General features: G+C 49.2%; 1 protein-coding gene across 1 annotated transcript in view; it reads left to right on the forward strand.

Moving 5' to 3' along the window:
- KSR1 (kinase suppressor of ras 1) overlaps positions 1-15,716 on the forward strand; it is a 162,437-nt gene that overhangs the window by 81,279 nt on the left and 65,442 nt on the right. Inside the window, 1 exon segment of the mRNA XM_021718892.1 lies at positions 10,130-10,270. The gene's annotated coding sequence lies outside the window, so the exon portion shown is untranslated.

Genomic DNA, 15,716 nt, shown 5'->3' on the forward strand with positions numbered 1-15,716 from the left:
TTTGCCTTCCGTAGTCCTTGGTCAGCGGTATCTAGACACATCTGTGGCCCTCACACATATGAGTTCCTTGAGCTTCTGGACCATGCTTCTTGTGACAGTGTCCTTGGTGCCTAGCACAGTGCATGGGGTTGGGAAGAAACTCCTCAGCTGTTTGTTGGATGACTGGCTGATGGGTAGAAGTTCTCCCCTCGTGCAGTCACTTCAGGCTCAGGGGAGGTAGGGGATAAAATGGGTGTCTGTCTTTCTTATGATTTAATTCAGTGTGTCCCTACAGCCCCAAGGCCTGCTGTGGTACTAAGAACACATGAGGTACTAGGGTGTTGTAATGTTGAACTGAGGCAGGAAGCAAAACTGGAAAGGTGGATCAGTTACTGACTTTTCAAGGTTGAAGGCAGCTTTCTGAAGAGCATGCATTTTTTTTTTTTTGACTCACCTGGGCTTCTGGATAAGACAGGTGGGAGCTGTCTTAGGATACTTATGTCGGGGAAATGTCTTCTACTCCAAAGTCCTGTTGGGCCTCACTATCTCTGTGGCATGCGGTGAGTTAGCAGGTGATGCTGAGCAAACTTGTGCTTGGCTGTCCACCCTGACCTGCCTCAAGCCCTGCATTTTCTGAGAAGCTTCATGAGCGCTTCTAACCCACATTAAATCACATGTCTCTCCCTTCCCTGGCGATTCATACTTCTACCAGAACGATTGGAGCAGGTGACGTTATCTAAAGAGGTGCTCTTTGCACAGAGGAGCCTTCAGTGCTCTGGGCGGGGTCTCTCCCTTGGACAATGCTAAGCAGTGATCTTGCTTTGTCTCAGCCTGGGATGAACCTCCCGTCTGCAGCCTGTTGGCAGTCCCAGAGTTGGCAGTCCCAGTGGAGCTGAGGAGAGGGCGGGAAGCCCTGAGTTCCCAGCTGTGGCTGCTCTCACCTCTGGCCTCCTTGGGAATGTCTCCACTTGTGGTCTGGGGCAGACTTGTTTGTTTGTGTTTGAAGTTCCCCGACTCTGAGTTTGACGTCAAGGCAGGATTGCCGATGGGAGGCTTGGCGAGGAGGTTGTCTCTGTACAAATGCACAAGTCTGGCAGCTTCCCCAGGAGAGCGCGGGCGCCGGACAAGCTGGGCAAGGGATGGCTGTTGCGAAACACCCAGCTCAAGGATTGAGGTCACTTGTACTTTCTCCTCTCCTTGCCCCACTTTCCCTGGTGTGTCTCTCCCACTCTGCCCCTTGCCCATGAATGTCAGTCCCCCTGGGTACCCTCGAGGGCTGGGCAGTGCTAGGAGCCAAGGGCTTCCTCTGGTGCGTTTGGAACTGAGTGCTGTGGTCAGCCCGTGCCTGTTCATGGAGCTGTCAGCTGCGTCACAACCTCCAGAGGTCTCCTTACATTCTCAGAAATCATTTTGCAACAAGTTGGCCATGGCAGCCGGCTGCTAGTGGACTGGGTTGGCGGAAGTCCCAGAAGCACACTCCTGCTCTGGGGAGAAGGTAAAAGATGTTAAGGTGAACGTCTCTGAGGCCTGGGCAGAGCAGACCAGTAGTGGGGCAGGAACAGCAGCTTCTGGACCGCTGGAGGAAAGGCTGTAGTAAGTCACAAGGGTTTTGGTGACTTCCTGAAGTTTGGGGTGGTGTAGACAGGGACTTGGCCTGAGCATGGACTGTCATGGGCATCCATGAAGAGTACAGTCCTGGCTGTCAAGGAGGAAGGATCCAGGGTCCTATGGGTGGGTGCTGGTAAGCTAGAAGTCACTCTGCAGACTGTGCCTACCATAGGAGGACAAAGCAAGTCAAGAGGAAAGGGATGAATGAGCCAAGTGGTCGTCCAAGCATCATCTCACTCTGCAAAGCATGCTGGGATCTGCATGAAAGAGGTGACCTTAGGTTAGGACAGGATCATGGCTAGTCTCGTAAACTTAGTGCTAGCTAGAGCCAGGGTTAGGGTGCAGCCCAGAGAGTAAGACAGGACTGAAGACTGTGGCCTGGTTGGGTGGCTGATATATTTAGGGGGTGTGGGCGAGCCTGCGGCTTTTATTCCCAGGATTCACTGCCTGTATCTAGGTGTTGCTGGATTTGGGACTTTGGTAGGCCCTGCCCACTGCTATCCTCGTACTGTCTGCTCAGCTTAGCCAGACTGAGGCCGTGGGTTGCAGAAGTCATTTTAAGAGGTTGTATGGTACCTAGAAACAGAGCCCTTAATTACAGAATTTGAGAAAGTTACAAAGCTTGGCGCCCTGGTGTCCTCATTTGTAGATGGGAATCATAAAGTGCCCCTTTAAGTCTTGTGGGTTTAGCACACATGGTTCATTATTTGTGACTGCTCTGAGGGATGAGCAGCAACTTGTTGTTGTGCTGAGGCTGGATGCAGAGTTGTGTGTGTTGCTGCCTGCAGGGAGGGGGAAGGTGGGCACCCTTAGCCATGAGTGAGCCCAGTGGGCTTGCCCAGCACCCACATCCCACACCACTGTTTCTCCACTCAGTGTTGTGCACACAGCACTTTCCATCAATAGTCTGGAAGGGTCTGTAATTTCAACCACACATGACTGTATTTTTGGGGGGATGATATACCTGAGGGACATTGCCATGGGGTTGTGGGAAGACTGGGGCGTCACCCTTGTGTTGTCAGGGATCTACTCTGGGAATTTTCCTTGGCAATCCAGGGAGAGAAGGTGATAAGGTATATCCAAGTGAAGGAGCTTATTAACATTCTAAAGGGACAATTGAGTCCTGACATGATTTCTAGCATTGAGGGAGCCTGCCACCGGACATGGGAATCTGGGTCCCTCTCAGGCTGTGCCCTGGACTCATTTGTACATTTGTATGTTGGCATCTGACATGTCTGTCCCAGTAGACTTAACCTCCTGCCCTGATTTTAAGACACAAAGGCCTAGGCCACTGAGAGGGTCCTGCAGCAGCCAACATCTGAGTCAGGGTTAGGGTGACAAACATCTTGGCATCTGGCCATTTATATAACCCAGATCATGGGTTTGGGTGTTGCCCAAGAAGAAGTCGCCCTCCCCATCTTAGGCCCTGCAATTTTAGGGTGGAGCTGACTTTGCAAAGTCAGTAGTCTGGAAAGAGGCGGTTTTCTGCAAAGGAGCAAAAAAGCTTGGGTGGATATAATCCCAGTGGCCCCTGCCAAGTCTTCATACTCCTGCTCAAGGCCATTCTTGCCGACTGAGTTGGGGGTATTACCCACAGGATCCTATTCCATGAGTACGTCACATGATCTGGACGTTGGTCTAAACTCTTTTCATACATGAGTCTGCAATGGATCCTCAGCTGTTCTGTGGGGCGTGTGTTACCTTCTCCATGTTGCAGATGAGAGGACTGATAAGAAGTGATCATTGTCCTGCCACACAGCTGATGCTGGGGGAGCCTAGGGTGGAGCTTTCCCTCTGGGGGATGGGACAGTTACCTAAGGGTAGGCATGGCCCCGACCAGTTGGAACAGGTGCTAGTGATAAACAGGTGTGGGCTGTTGGCCCGGCCGTCACCGCTGCCCTGCCTGGCCAGTCTGGCACAATAGCTGGCCACCATCCAGCCACCCCATGGAAGCCTGCAGGAGGCTGCTGTTCGGGCTACCATTTTAGCTGGAATTGTACTCTTGCTTTAGAGGCAGGAGATGGTCAGTTCTGTGACTGCAGAGAAGCTTGGCCTCCTGGGTTAGGCTGGCTCATGGACAGGTCACCTGTGACACCTTTGATGCTCCCTGGAGGATGCACCCAGGATCCACAGGTGCTAGCTATGGGAGGCAGGCTGGGGCCCAATGCAAAGGAAGGATGACGAGGAAAGGACAGCAGGGTGAAGGTGTGAGGCCCCATGTCCTGAGGATCCCTGCAGGTCTGGCGTCACTCTCTCAGTGTCATATGCTGCGGCTGGGCCAGACCCATGCTCTCTAGGGATATCTGACAAGCCCTGCCACCACCTAATTGAGGCTCATGGCAGCCTCCATTTGGGAGGTCTGTGTCAGGGTCACACCCCCAGCAGCTGAGGTGGCAGATGGCACTGAGGTTGATCAGGATGCCAGGCTGGGCAAGCAGCATTCTCAGAGTTGGTGCCTCTCCACTCTGGTCACGTCCTCTGGTGCTGAGGGTGGAGGTGGGAGCACTCCAGGGACAAAAAGGGATCACATTCCCTAGAGTCAGCCAGGTGAGGGTGGGTCTTGGCCCTCTTACCTTTAGAAGAAATGTACCTGGTCTGTGAGTTCCACCAGCATTGTCCTGAAGGCCAACACCAGAGTCAGGGTCTTCTTGAGTCCCAAGTCTGACATGGGCACGGTCCTACCACGTCTTCCCTACTGCTCAGGTAGGTAATACGAGGACCTGAAGACCTCACTTGGTAAGGACACTGTCCATTCCTTCTACCACCAAACGAGCATTTCCTGTGTTAGGCATTTTGCTGAACAATTTAAATTCACGTTTTTGCATGTAAGTCTTCTCAGCAGTCTTTTGAGATAAATCAACCCCATTTTACAGGTGGGGAAACATTGATAGGTGAAGTCCCAAGGCTGTAGTCACCCACCGAGAGAGTGTGGTATTGAGGGACGTTAGGGCCTGTTCTGCCTGTCTGTAGAGCTGAATGACCAATGACCACTTAGTAGGACCGGGTGTTTTTGCTTGTGCCAAGCACTTTGTGTATAGCAACTCACTTGACCCAGCCTCCAGAAAATGATACTCTTTTCACTGGTGGTGAGATGGAAGCTGGGGGTGGGGGGCGGGGTTCCTCCATTGTCTTTGATCTTAAATGTTGAAGCTGGGACCAGAGCCGAGGTTTTAAGCACAGCCCATGTAGAGAGCACCTGCTGTGTAGTATCTGTAGCACCCACCCACTGTTGGTGGGTTGACTTGTTGCCCTCCTGTACAGGCTCTGTGTCAGGGTGGGGGCAGAAGAGTATTGGGGTAGGGCAAGGGCAGACATTGGTTCTGGCCCAGGGCCTCCCCTGTGGCCAGAGACCTAATGACTTTTTCCTTCTTGCTGCTAGTCCCATCCCTGAAACCCCAGGTGCTTTTCTGTGCTGGAAAATTTATATCTTGCGGTTTTGTGGTTATGAGAAAATGACACTACCAATGAGAGGTCCCCTTGTTAGGCCCCCGGGGCTGGGCTGGCAGGCCCCACTGCGGTTTGTCTGGGAAAGTAGCCCCTTGGTGCTTCTGTGACAGCAACCGCAAGTGACTTTCCAAGAAGTGAGAGAGCAACTTTTTCACTCTGATGGAGAGCAGTTGCCCGCTGGCGCCCCCGTCCTCAATGGCAAGCAGCTGCATGCTGGCATCCCCATTCCTAATGGAGAGCTGCTGCACGCCGGAGCCCCCATTGCCGATGGAGAGTGGCTGCACCCCAGCACCCCTATTCCTGATGTTGAGTGATGTTGGAATAGCCCCCATCCCTGATTGAGAGCAGCTGCATGCTTCCTCAGCTTCCAGGAGGGAGGGATCTTTCTTTTTTTTTTTTTTTGAGTCGGAGAATTGCTGCCTGGGCACCCCCATTCCCAATTAAGAGCAGCTGCATCCCGGGCACCTCCATCTTTTGTGAATGAGACAACTTTGCTCCTTTAGCAGAACCCAAGTTGTTTCTCCCTGACAAACTGCAGGAGATAGCCCCGGCCAGGGCCCCAGACCTGCTGGCAAATGGGCCGTGACATATGGTGCGGCTTCCCCTTTCCCTGTCCAGGCCTGGCCGGCCAGGTTTATGATGTTACCTGGGAGCAGTCCTACCCATGGGCCTGCTTCATGCTGTCTGGCGGGATTTCTAACAGTCTTTAAACAGAAAAGCCACTTTCTCCTCCTCTGGGAAACGTGCCCTGACTTTTGAGAAGTTCAGACTCCAGCCTCATCTCTTGCCCAATGGCGTCAGTTTCCCGCTGCCATTTGATGAACATCGTGCCTGTCTGGCATGATGTAGTTTGTGTTCATGTGTCCATTCATTCAACAGTGGTTTTAAAGTTACAAAACATGCGCCAGGTGCTCTATGGTTCCTGCAATCTGGTGGTGACGAAGAATATCAGCCAGACTCCTGGTTTCCCAGAATTTCAACTTGAAGACAAGCAGACAAGTGAAAAACCAAAACTGTGATATGTGATCTGGGCAGGGGGCTGGAGGACTTGGGAAGGCTTCCTGGAGGATGAGATCTCTCTCTCTCTCTCTTTTTTTTTTGAGTTGGAATCTTGCTCTGTCACCCAGGCTAGAGGGGCAGTGGCATATTCACAGCCACCAGATTCTTCATCCTTCTGCCTCAGCCTCCCAAATAGCTGGGACTACAGGCATGTGTCACCACGCCCAGCTAAGTTTTTAAATTGATTGTAGAGACGAGGTCTCACCAAGTTGCCCAGGCTGGTCTCAAACCCCTGGACTCAGGCAATCTTCTCGCCTCTACCTCCCAAAGTGCTGGATTATGGATGTGTGCCACCACACCTGTCAGAGGAAGGGATCTCTAAGCTGATCTGTATAGGCAGAGGGTTCACTGGGAAGAGCATGACTGGCAGAGGAATCAGAGCTTCAAGGCAGAAAAGGTGGGCTGGTTGGGCAGCTGAACTGGAGAAGGCACTGAGGCCAGGTGGTGCTCATCTTCATGTTGGCCTGCAGTGGTTAATGTCTTGTTAATAATGGATGTGATATTACTTGTTCCCAGAGGCATGGCCCTTGAAGGCCTTGTGTCAATGATGGATGGTCTCTATTGGTGCTACTGTTAGTGCCAGCAGGCCAGCCTCTTTGGTTAATGTGGAAAAGAGTGGCTTTGAGTTTGTACAGCTGTTTAATTTATAGTCCTGTCTCTGGTTAGCCCTTAGCGGGTGGTTTGGGAGCCATGTGGAACAGAGAGGAGGACTGACTGTAAGATGCATGTGGGTAAGACCCACATTTCCTCCCTCCCTTCCTTGGGCATTTTTGAGTCCACGTTATATGCCAGTGCCATAATAGGCATGTGAGCACAGCAGTGGATAAGGTATGGGCCCTGGTCCCTGCCCTGGTGTATAATTAATTACAGGGAGATTTAACCTCATCTTTGGGGAGTCTCCATACTGTAGTTTATTATGACCTACATGTCATCATTCCTGTTTTACAGATGAGGAAACTGAGACTCAGAAAAATACATTAACATCCTCAACTACCAAACTGCAAATTTGAACCCAGAGCTTTTCCACTCAGAAGCCTGTTCTGCCCATGTCCTGGGAGCTTATGTATATTGGGGAGACTGAGGCAGATACTACTATAGTAACTTAAGTAAGAGGCCTTCTGTGGTTGGGGCTGTGAAAGACTCACAAACAGTATACTCTAAAGGAAAGCGGGGGGATTCCGACTTGGCCTTGAAGTGTTTAAGGAGTAGCTGGTAGGTGACTGTGTACCTGGAGGGTGGGGCCAAGGGCCTCTGGAGTGAGCCAGGGGAGGGGTGGTTGGGGCCTTGGGTTTGAAATTTGCCTCTAGTCTCATTGGGAGGGGTGGATTGGAGTGAGGTGAGCCAGGACTAGGCACATGAGTACCTCTGCTTAGACCTGCAAGATGAAAGCTTCATGACCTGAAGATGCCCCTGGGACTTAGTTTTCATGATAGGACAGCAAGTAGACTTCTTATGTGGTCGCCAGGAGTCATGAGCCTCAGCAGAGTGGTTAGCAATGTCTTCCCTGGACGCCTGAGGGGTGTGGGGAGCAGGAATGCTGTGGTCAGCCTCTGTGTTCGTGGTTTCACTCAACATCAAAAACTGTGCAATTGAGTGGGATTATTTTGATCGTGACTCAATGCTCCCTGTCAGGCAGTTGTCCCCATTTACTACTGGTCCCCCAGGACCCTGCAGGTAGCAGGATTTATGGAGTTTGGGACCACATGAGAGGGCTCGTGGCCTGGAGTGGGCTAGATTGTTGGTGAGCCTGGGGCCAAACCAGTTTTTGAGCAAATTTTGGCAAGGCTGATGTGGAAGCAGTGGTTTTGTTTTCATGATGGGTCTCTTTTCATGCTCATGTGCCTCTAGCCATGGGGGTTCTGTACATAAGGACTGTGGATAGGATTCAGGGGTCTGTGAACTCAGATGGGAAACAAAATTGTACCTTTATTTTCATTAACCGAAATTCAGCATTCTTGGTTATAGGCAACAAGGCATAGTCATCTTAGCAAATACCTGTGACTTGGCCATGGAAGAATCACAGCTGTTTTCATGTCACATTACCCTTGTGGAACTATCTGGAAAAGCATTTTACACTTGTCACAACATCAAAGTTATAGTTATTAGAACCACTGCTAGGTATTTAATACTTTAATAAAGCTGGGCATGGTAGCTCACCCCTGTAATCCTAGCACTGTGGGAGGCTGAGGCAAGAGGATTGCCTGAGCTCAGGGGTTTGAGACCAGCCTGGGCAACTTGGCGAGACCTCTTCTCTACAATAAATCCAAAAATTAGCTGGGTGTGGTGGCCTATAGTCCTCGTTACTTGGGGGGCTGAGGCAGAAGGATTGCCTGAGCCCAGCAGGACAAGGCTGTAGTAGCTGTGACTGTGCCATTGCACTCCAGCCTGGGTGACAGAGTGAGACTCTGACTCAAAAAAATACAAAAAAGAACTTTAGTAAAGAAGCTTTTATTACTCTTTCACAATTTTAGGTAATATTTCAATAAATATATTTAAATATAATTGATTTCCTTGGTAATCCTACGTGTTATGCATGTAAAAGCATTGTTTTAGAGATCATAGGCCTCCCTAGACTGCCAAAGGGGTCCATGCCTTTATAGATATTTGAAATTTAAACTCATTGGGGTGTGTGTGTGTGTGTGTGTAATATAAACTACATATTTTTTATTGTGACTCTGTTAACAAAAGAGACCTTGACCTTTAGAAAAATGTATTGAGATACAGGTTGAGTATTTCTTATTCAAAATGCTTGAGATCTTCAGTGTTTAGGATTTTGGAATATTTCCATTATAATTAATGGTAGAGCATCCCAAATCCAAAAATTCAAAATCCAAAAATGCTCCAGTGAGCATTTCCTGTGAGCATGATGTCTGCATGCAGAAAGTTTTGGATTTTGAAGCATTTCGGATTTTGGATTTTTGGATTTGGGTTATACAACCTGTATATACACATGAAAGGAAGAGGAACAAATTAGCAATAGCAAAAAAAAACCCTTGAGGCAGCAGGACCTGCAGAGTGTCTCCAAGTGGCAGATTCCTGGATGAGACTTTGAAGGTAGTGCTTGCTGTTTAAGGAAGCTTGGATGTCACCCATAGGAGGCCACTAGGCTCTCCTCTGCATTTCGGCAGCTCTCACTGGCCCCCGGGTGGCTTGATGTCAGCCATTCTAGGTGACTCCTTGGTTTCTTCAGGAGTCTGCTCGGCTGGCTTCCAGCTGGACTGCACCTCTCTGGTTTTTAATTGTCCTTGTACTTTTTGCCTCCCTACCCTCACGTGTTCTTCAAGTTCAGTTCTGGCACCTGGTCCGAGCCCAGTGTTTGACAAAGACAGTGCCTGCCTGACCTGAGTCAGGCTGTCCTTATTTAAACTTATCTTGCTTGGAGTTTTAGCCATCTGAGAGTCTTTTGAAAGCTTTGGCCCCTCTTCCCCTGGAAAATACACAAACTCACATGTGATCCTTGACTCACAGTGTGGGTCCCTGAAAGCCTGTTTGGGCTGAGTCAAGGACCCCGACCAATACTATGGCAGCCCAGCAGTCATGGCAACACTCTGGGTGCTTGCTGTATGCTGGGCATGTGCCGACAGCCTTGTTTCTTCTCAGCCTCCCCAAAAGGAGGCTTCTCTTACTACGCCCATCTTCTGGGGAAGGAAACAGGCTTTTCTGGGATGTTAAGTCACTTGTCTAAGGTCATAAGGCTAGGGTGTGACTGAGCCCATGGGTCCTGACCAGGCAATCTGTTCTAGGCTGGAAGCATCCTCTCCAACTCCTAAGGACCCCTTAATGACCATCCCTCTCCTCCTCAGTTATCCATTCTTGCCCTCTGTGTTCATGGTTGAGGGTGGGCAGTGTCCACCACCTTGGGTGGGGTAGGGGGTTTGTGGGTGCCACCAGGTCCCTTGCCTGCTCTCCCAGACCCCTCTCTCCTCTGTCCAGCAAAGAGACACAAGCTATGTCTGCCTGAGCTCCCTGTAGTATGCTGGGGGCTGCCACGTGCTCGGGAATGAATGTGACCTTTTCTTTCCTGGACTTCCTGCAGGCGAAGCTGGTCCGGTACATTTGTAAGCAGCGCCAGTGCAAGCTGAGTGTGGCTCCCAGTGAGAGGACCCCAGAGCTCAACAGCTACCCCCGCTTCAGTGACTGGCTGTACACCTTCAACGTGAGGCCGGAGGTGGTGCAGGTACATGAGTGGACTCAGCTGGGGGGGGGAGGGTGGTGAAGGGTCATGCAGAGGGATCACACAAACCCAAGGGCTGACTTCACCAAGGCAAAGACTGAAGGGAGAGCTTTCTACCCTTGAGAAGGGACATGGGCGGGGGGGAGTGTGGCAGCAGCCAGGGGGGACTTCTGTGGCTCTGACAAGTGCCCTGAGTGCTAGAGCAGCCTGACTCTGCTGGGCATTCATTTGTTTATCACAGTTGCAACAGCCAACGTTTCTGGAAACCTTGGCTGTTGTGGCGGACACTGTGTTAAACACTTTGTACAGATGATCTCACTTTTCACAAAATCCTATAAGGGAGTTACTATCTTTGTTGCCATTTTATACTTGAGGAAAGTAAAACACAGAATGGCTAAGTAACTTGTTTAAAATCACACAGCCAGTCAGTGGTAGACTTGGGATTTGGAAAGGAGAGTCTGAATTTAGTTTAGTCTTCTGACTGCTGCGATATGCTATTTTCCTTATTTTGTTCCCTCTTGCCAGCCATACAACCTACCCACCCAGCAACCAGCCAACTAACCAGTCAGTGTGCATGGAGAGTGTACTGTGCCGGGTATCCAGAACAGGACTGCTCTCGTGGAGCACACATGAATCAATCTTCAGCAGGGGTGGTTTCCCCAATCAGGCCTCATAATATCCTCTACTTCTATCCTAAGATTGAAATCACTGACTCTGACTGTTGTGTAATAAGTAATATAAGTTCATTATATATAAACACTTTAGATAACAGTCAGAGAAGGAAAAACAGATCTCATACATATTCCCACCACTCAGAGAAAATCTGTGATCATTAAGATCTGGTCTCAAGTATTTTAAACATTCCTAATGGGATAGACCCTGGACGGTCTTCTAAGGCAATCACTAACCTCCTGTGACTGTTAGGTACTTAGAATGTGGCTAGTGCCTGTGGAGATGTGCTGTGACTCCAAAGATGTCCATTTGAAGATGTGCTGAATTCCGAAAACTTGGTACAGAGAGAAAAATGTAAAATCTCATGAGAGGCTTTCTATATCTACTATAAATGGTGCTCTTTTGGATATATTGGGCTAAATAAAATGTTATTAAAATTCATTTTCCACATATTTTTCTCTACTTTCTAAAATGTGATTACTTGAAAATTGAAATCTAAGTATGTGGCTTGCATTATATTTCTATTGGACAGCACTGGGTTAAACCATCCTGAGTAAATAGATATATTTTGTTCTTATCATTTGACATACTAACCAACACGTTTCCTCCATGTTTCCATGCTTTTATGTTGTACTTATTATTTAATGTTTTATTGAGTGCCTATGATGTAGTACCAGGAAGAGGTCGATTCCAGCCATTAGCTATTAGATAGAGCATAGTGGTTAATATGAATATTATGAAGCTATTTGTATCATTAGGAATTTTCCCTAGGAGAAATTCACCGACAGGAAGTGCCACCAACATAAGATTCCTGTCATGGGATGGGGTGAGGAGGTGGGGATAAGGGAGGAACTCACAGGGGAGCTCAGTGTTGGGAGCTCTCAACACCTCAGATGACCCTCATATCTGTAGCTTTTAAGCTGGCAGGGCCGGCCTGGGTGTGGTGGCTCATGCCTGTAATTCTAACACTTTGAGAGGCCGAGGCAGGGGGATCACTTGAACCTAGGAGTTCAAGATCAGCCTGGGCAACATTGCAAGACCTCATCTTTACCCACCTCCTCAATAAAAGAAAAGAAAAAAAAAGTAACTAGGAATGGTGGCACACGTCTGTAGTCCCAGTTACTCAGGAGGCTGAGGTAGGAGGATCCCTTAACCCCAGGAGATGGAGTCTGCTATGAGCCTTGATTGTGCCACTGCACTCCAACCTGGGTGACAAAGTAAGATCTCAAAGCTGACCGGTAGGACCAGGGGTGGGCCTGCATGAAGATTGAAGGAAACTGCTTTGCGAGACAGAGGTTGCTTGCACATTCATCCATACGTGCAGAGAATGTGTGTAATGGGCAGCAGTCTCCATCCATCTCCTCACCTGCCTGCCTGACAATTTTTTTCCCACAAAAAGGAGGGGCACGCTTGTTTGTATCCAGGGATCGGGCAGACAGCAGAGCCCAAAAGCCAGACGGGGATTGGGAACCAGGATGTCACTTGGTGTGGAGGACTGGAGTGGAAGTCTGAGAGCTCTGTGGGAACGGGGGTCAGGGTGTGGTCGCAGGAACACTCCAGCTGCCCAGTGACCTCTCCAGCTGGAGATTGTGAGGCAGCTAGGAAGGTGACAGGTTTCGAGTAGGGCTCTTACTCTTCCCGGCCATGTACAAATACACGTTTTCTTTCCTATCCCACTTAATGGGAACCTTGTCCACCCGGTTGCCTAAGCCACAGGCCAGAAGTCATCCCTGATTCTTCCCTTGCTCTTTCCCACATGACAAGTCCTTTGGGGCTCTCCAAGACATGGCTGCAGAGCTGCCCACTTCTCTCTGTTCCCACCTCCGGCACCGTGGTCCAAGCTGCTGTCATCTCTTGCCCGAACCTTCAGCTGCTATTGATCCGGAGTGAGAGCCAGACCCCACAGAGGCTGAAGAGGCTTGCTGGTAGGGTGGCTCTAAATAGCCTCCCGGGGAGTGAAAGTAAGGCTGAGACCAGGGGCTTAGGACAGAGAGGGTGGCACACTACGCTGATGAAGCTGGGCCGAGTGTCCTTCCTTCCATCCCCCAGCTGGTTCCAAGGGCAGCCTTACCAGCAGAGCCAGGAGAAAATGAGACCTGGGGAGCGGGAGGGGTTGGGCTGCAGGAAGAGCCTGCCGGAGGTGCTAGGGGTGGGCTGGCAGCTTTCTGCCTGGGCTTTAAAAAAACCACACTGGTGTCACCTATATTCCCCAAACACTCTCTCCAATCTCTTTCTCAAGATTTCTCTTTTTCTTCCTCCCAAATCTCATGTCAGGTCCTGGAGTCTGGCCAGAGTATTCTAAATCCTGGATGGAAAATGCTGTTTCCTTTTATGAGCCCAGCTCCAGCCCTCTAGGCGGGGGAGGGCTGCCTCAGTCCAGTTCTGCTCCGAGGAGTTTCTCCCTCTCCCTGTTTCAGAGATGTTTCCGAGAGGTGGGGAGTTCTCCTCTACAGCCCTTACCTGGTTTCCATTTCGTGAACATCGTGTGTTACCCCAGGGCATATTTGGCAAAACTTAGGTGGCTCAGCCTGCAATCCTGCGCCTTTGGGAGGCTGAGGTGAGTGGATTACCTGAGCCCGTGGGTTTGAGACCCGCCTGAGCAACTTGGCAAGACCTCATCTCTACAATAAATCAAAAAATTAGCCGAACGTGGTAGCGTGCGCCTGTAGTTCCAGCTACTTGGAAGGCTGAGGCAGAAGGATCGCCGGAGCCCAGCAGGTCGAGGCTGCGGTGGCCAGGAGCAGCCACTGCACTCCAGTCTGGGCGACAGAGTGAGACTCCAACTCAAAAAAAAAAAACTTAGGGAACAACATCGGTACCTTATTGCAAACTAAACCCCCAGTGATGGGGACCCCGAGTTAGAGAAGCTCCCCTGGGCATGGGCTTTCAGGGACTAGCCCTAGAGGTGTGGGTCTTTTTTTTTGTTTATTCCTTTTTTCCTTTTTCTAGAAATAGAGTCTTTTTTTGTCACTCAGGCAGGAGTGCAGTAGGGATCATAACTCTTGGGCTCAAGCGATCCTCCTGCCTCGGCCTCCCAAAAGGCTGGGATTATAGGTGTGAGCCATTGCACCCAGCCTTTATTTATTATTATCATTTAAAATTTTTTTTTTAGTCAGGGTCTCACTCTGTTGCCCAGGCTGGAGTGCAGTGGCACAATCATATCTTACTGTAGCCTTGACCTCCTGGGCTCAGGCAGTCCTTTTGCCTCAGCCTCCTAAGTAGCTGGGACTATAGACGCGCACCACCCTGCCTGGCTAAAATTTTGATTTTTTTTTTTTTTTTTGTAAAGACAAGATCTCGCTATGTTGCCTAGGCTGGTCTTGAACTCCTGGGCTAAAGCAGTCCTCCCACCTCAGCCTCTCCAAATGCTGGAGTTGCAGGCGTGAGCCACTGTGCCCAGCCTATTCTGTTTCTTAACCCAGATAGTTGTTTGGACTCTGACCTGACACGCACCGTTCCCCTCCCTAGGCCCTGATGGATTCTTTGTGCTTTCAGTCAAAATTGGTTCTAGAAATTCTGCCCAAAGCTGAGAATTAGTTGCGAATTTCAGAAACCTAAGTTCCGAACCGTATAAAAACCCATGACTTTCCAAATTAATCTCAGAAATATAATTTTTTGACTTCTTAATGTCATCTAAATCATTATTTATTTTCCTAAAAAAATTTTTATTTTGGAATAATTTTAGATTTATGGAAAAGTTGCCAAGATGTGCAGGGAGTTCTTGTGTATACCCCTCACGTAGTCTCCTTTATCATGTTACCCCAGGGTGTATCTGTCAAAACTAGAGAAGCAACACAGACACCTTACTATGAGCTCAACCCCAGACTATTTGAGTTTCACCAGACTTTCCTTTACTGTCCCTTTTCTATTCTAGGTTCAGTCCAGGGCGTCACAGTTCACATCATTTTTATTTGTCATGTCTCCCCAGTTTCCTCTGCTCTGTGACGGCTTTTCAGTCTTTCCTTATTTTTCATGACCTTACCAGTCATGAGGCCAGATAGACATTCTTGTAGAATGTCCCCCAGTCTGGGTGTGTCTACTCTTGCTTGGGGCTCTGGGCTTCTGGAAAGAATGAAATACAGGCGAAGTACCCTTTTGGTCATATCATGGTGTCCTTCGTGAACCCTCACGCTTGGGTAATGCTGTGTTTGCAGGTTTCTCCATGGTCAGGTTGCTGTTTTTCCCACTCCCTACTTTACTTTTTGGAAGTGAGTCAGTGCGTCTAGCCCACCCTTAGGACTGGGGTAGGTGGGTTATGCCTCACCTCCCCTGGGGGTTTATCTGCACGTTATTTGGAACTTCTCTAAAAGAAAGGGTTCTTTTCTCCCCATTATTTACTCATATCACTATGGACTTTCTATTTCTTTTATCCTTTTTGTTGTAATCCAACACTACATGATTTATTTTGTTGCTCAAGTTATTCCAACTTTGGCCACGGGGAGCTCTCACAGGTTGGTTCCCATGTCCTTGGCCTGTTGCCTCCTTCTTTTTGGCTTGGGGTTGGTTCTGACCAGAGTACTTCTTAACTCTCTAGCACTGCAAGATGCTTCAGCCTCCTCTTTCATTTTCCAGTCTGAGTTCTAGAATCAGCTATTCTCCAGGAACCTGGCGAGCCCTTTGTTTTGTTTTGCTTTTATTATTATTATCATTTTTTAATTGTGGTAAAATACACATAATAGTTTACCATTTTAATCATTTCTAAGCTTATAGTTCAGTGGCATTAAGTACATTTGTATTGTGCGACCATCACCGCCAGGACTTTTTCGTTTTATTAGAA

The sequence above is a fragment of the Carlito syrichta genome, unplaced genomic scaffold (assembly GCF_000164805.1).
Source record: "Carlito syrichta isolate Samal-C Ts95f unplaced genomic scaffold, Tarsius_syrichta-2.0.1 Scaffold313978, whole genome shotgun sequence".
Taxonomy (NCBI): Eukaryota; Metazoa; Chordata; class Mammalia; order Primates; family Tarsiidae; genus Carlito; species Carlito syrichta.